Source organism: Chiloscyllium plagiosum, unplaced genomic scaffold (assembly GCF_037043375.1).
Source record: "Chiloscyllium plagiosum isolate Xiang-an unplaced genomic scaffold, Cpla_swu_hap1 HiC_scaffold_40, whole genome shotgun sequence".
Lineage (NCBI taxonomy): Eukaryota > Metazoa > Chordata > Chondrichthyes > Orectolobiformes > Hemiscylliidae > Chiloscyllium > Chiloscyllium plagiosum.
Genome location: NW_028270178.1, coordinates 35,896,539 through 35,900,866, shown reverse-complemented (window position 1 = coordinate 35,900,866; position 4,328 = coordinate 35,896,539). Strand labels below are relative to the sequence as shown.

At 39.6% G+C, this 4,328-nt stretch overlaps 1 pseudogene; it reads left to right on the top strand.

Moving 5' to 3' along the window:
* Positions 1-1,689: 1,689 nt before the first annotated feature.
* Positions 1,690-2,857, top strand: LOC148138460 (NACHT, LRR and PYD domains-containing protein 12-like; annotated as a pseudogene).
* Positions 2,858-4,328: the final 1,471 nt, after the last annotated feature.

Here is a 4,328-nt window from a genome sequence, read left to right as displayed (position 1 = left end):
AAACCCTGTACACGCCTGGCAGGGTTCTGATCCACTGTGAAACCTTGTACATACCGTGAAGGATCCTGATACACTCTGAAACCCTGTACACACCTGGTAGGATATTGATACACTGAGAAACCCTGTACACACCTGGCAGGATCCTGATACACTGTGAAACCCTGTATACACCTGGCAGCATCCTGATACATTGTGATACCCTGTACACACCTGGCAGCATCCTGATACACTGTGGAACCCAGTACAAACCTGGCAGTTGTGTGATTTACTTTGAAACCCTGTATATCTCTGGCAGGGATCCTGATACACTGTGGAACCCAGTACAAACCTGGCAGGCCTGCATTACACTGTGATAACCTATACATACCTGGCAGGGTCCTGATACACTCTGAAAAACTCTATACACCTTGTGCAGTCCCAATATAGTGTGAAACCCTGCAGACATTTGCCACAGTCCAGATGCACTTTAAAACTCTGTAAATACCTGGCAGAATCCTATTCCAGTCTGAAACCATGGGCACACCTGGCTGAATTATCATAAACTGTGACACCCTGGACATAACCAGCATTATCCAAATACACTTAAAAGGGTGCCTCTCTGCTCCTGGATTATGAATGTAACTACATACTGAGACTTGTATATTTGGATGTTGTCTGCTGACTGAGATTTGTTTAAAAGTGAATTGAAAATTATTTGAGTCTATACCGCAGTCACAGGCCATTTGGCTCAAATGTTCTGCATCTACTCTTTCTAAGCTGTATTCCTATATTTTTTTTTACCCAACTTTCATTAATATGTTCATCTGAACCATTCCTTTGGTATTGTGGTCCATACTCTAAACCTCTCTGGACTAAAGATGTTTCACCTGAATTACCTTCTAGATTTTGTTGGTAACCATATTAATTTCTAGATGGATATTTCCATATTACATATACTATGTTAACCATCAATGATAGTAAAAATATGAAATACTTTTATGATGTGAACCTTTCCCTGATCTCTTCTGTGGTGGGATGAGTCCTGGCCTATTCAGTGTTTTTTGCTAAACACAACCTTCCACATAGTTTAAAATGTTGTGAATTGTATTTCTATCTCTATCATGTATAGTATATAGAAATGAGAACATTACTATCAGGTTTGACACAGTAACAGTAAATTAATTTGTGGTAGTGGTCACATTCACCTGCTACCCTTGTCCTTCCCAACTGAAGGTATACTCTAAAGAATCAGGTAGCAGTGCATCTTCTGGAAGGTGTACATAGTTGCCATGTGTGTCCACGGTGGATGGAGTGAATATTGAAAGTTTTACAATTGAGCCCAATCCAATAATGCACTAATCCTAGCAAACAGAGAGGATTCCATTTGCACTTCTGGATTTGCCGTTTGTAGGTAGGCTTTGGGAGACACAAGGTGCTTTGCCCGTGAGAATTTGTAAGATAATGTCTGTTATAACACTTATTGTAACGCTTGCAGTGAATATATCAACTTCATAAAAATCTATATTACCGAAACTAAAGACTTTGAATTCTTTCTCAACCAAACTTCACTTACAAGTGACGTTTCCATGCATGGAAGCTAACCTTATACACAAATGTGTATTGAATCTGTGCACAAAATGCAACACTTTACTGTCTTCTGTGAAAAGGGATTTAAACTTTTTGTTTTCTCTCGCTACTAATGTCACTAACATGGAGGACCGCTTTCTGTCTGTTCCAATTGAAGACATTCAACAGAAACACAAGGAGATCGAGTCCAAACTGAAACACTGCGAGTGAACACTATCCTAATGAAGGAGAAGGTGAAGATATTCCAGCTGGTTGATCGATACACTAAGCTAACGGTTATTTCCACTGTTCAAGATCGGACGCTTGTAGAACATGAACTGCTAGCAAGAGGCCGAGACCATGAAGCGTGGAGAGAGAAACATCTCCAGATCCAACTGGATAAGATCCAAGCTGATCAACTGTTCTGTCGAAGTTGTTCTCCCCGTAAAACTAATACTGGAAGTTTAGCACCTGTGAGCAGAGTCCTGGGAATTGGATAATCAACAATGGTACGAAAGATGGTTTATGACTGGGCCACTGGGAAAATATACCCAGAGTTCTAATTTGTATTCAGTTTTAAATTTCAGGATTTGAACATTGACAAGTGTAGGATAAACCTAAGGAATCTGATATTGGATCAGTATCCTTACTTTGGGAATGTTCTGGGAGAACTCTGGAAGAACCCAGAGGGATTGCTGTTTATATTTGATGGTTTGGATGAATACAAGGACAGTATTGATTTTTCTGACAGTCGGAGAAATACAGAGCCTCAGTTTATGTGCCCTGATCCCGAATGATGGTGTGAAGTGTCTGACATTGTGTGGAGTTTGATCCATCACAAGCTGCTCCCTGGATGTTCTGTGATAGTGACCAGCCGTCCCACAGCATTCCATTTATTGGAAAAGGCTGAGATCAGCATCTGGACTGAGATCCTTGGATTTGTTGGTGATGAACGGAAGGAATATTTCAACAGTTTTTTTGAGGATCAGATGGTGGCAACAGCTGTTTTCAAACACGTGGAGGAGAACTAATCCTGTCCACCATGTGCTACAACCCTTCGTACTGCTGGATACTCGGTCAATCACTGGGTCCCTTTTTCACACAAAGCGACAGGAAAGAGCAGCATGCTCCCAACACCATCAACCAAATGTATTCCTATTGTATTTACAACATTCTGAAAAACCATGGCAGTCAGATTGAAATCCCCAGTGATGTGTTTCTGAAGGTTGGTGAGGAAGATAGGCGATTTGAAATATTCATCCGTTTTGTTGTTGGTCTCGCCTCCCCACAGTCTGCTCGTCCCCTGGAATAGGTTCTGTGTCCATTTCTTCATCAGACAGTCTGTCAGGTCACCAATTGGGTGAAGGAGATATTTGAAGGACAGATTGGAAATACCAGGTCTATAACTAATAAAAGAAACATTCTGAATCCATTGCACTAACTGTTTGAGTCTCAGAATAAATCACTTACACGGAACTCTGTGAAAGATGTGTAAACATTTTCATTTCGTGACTTGAGACTGACCCCAGTCGACTGTGTAATCCTGTTTTGTCAGTGAATTCGGTGGTTCACTGAAAGAATTTGATCTTGAGATCTGCTGCATTCAATATGAAGGACTATAGCGATTGGGACCCGTACTTCACAAATGCCGAGAGCTACCAGTTACTTTCTGTCTCTAACTTTTGATCACATTGTTGAATAGCCACGGATTGTGCCAATTCTCGATAATGAAGGGAAACTAATAATTCAGTTGTACCGGAAAGAATCATTTTTCAACACAGAATTTACTAAGAATGAAGATTGATGATAGATTCTCTGAAGAGTGAAGAATCCTAAAATGATTCTTAACAATATGATGGAATTTTACTATCTTTTCCTGATCAGCCAATGCAAGTCACCAAAACGATGATTTATTGCTCAAAATTGGTAGTCAATAAGACTGCACAGCAGAGCGCAACAGTTCTCATGCTCCTCTGAATGATATCTTATACAATATCGAGGTCAATGTTGTTTCATGTTTCCAACAACTTTTGTTTCATTATGGCTTATTCCCATTACAGACCAGCACCGAATGCTTATGTATTTGATACAAAAAGGGTCCATTTGCTTATTTAATTCTCACCAATTTGTCAGAAGACTTGCCAAGGATTTATTTTTCATTAATTCCCCTAATCTTTGTATATATTTCTTCCTCCACCTCCACTGCACCAGTAAGTAGTCTATGGATTAAATCTATTAACGTGTGATCAATCCTTTGCTAACCATTGTCTCCAGTTACATGATGCTATTTGTCTGCTTGATTTGTGCTGATATTATGTTTAAGTTAATAATTATAGGTTCTGCACGAACACAACTTTGTTTCTTTTACTTGCTTTTCCAAGTGTCAACATTTTTCAGCAGCTGTGTCTCGGTCATTTCTCCTTGGTATTTTTGCCTTCATTCCTCTTGAGAAACTAATAGATTTTAATGGTGATTCCTTTTAATTTAATTTTAACCATCACTTCGCTCTCATATTCCTGAATCCTATTTATGTCTTCATCTCTGTCTGTATTTTTAATGTATTTTATTTTTCTCATTTCATTTAAACGGATTTAATTTCCTGTACAACCTTGATTTCTCAGTTTTAAAGTGTTTTCTACCTCCCTATTTGCTCTTACAAGGAGAACAGCTGGAGTCTGTCCGCTCAGTATGGCACCTTCCTGTCCCAGTACTGATGCCAGCATCCTTTGAAAAGACATGATTTTATCCCACGCTCGCGCTTTCGCCAAGTGTTAATTCTCCTG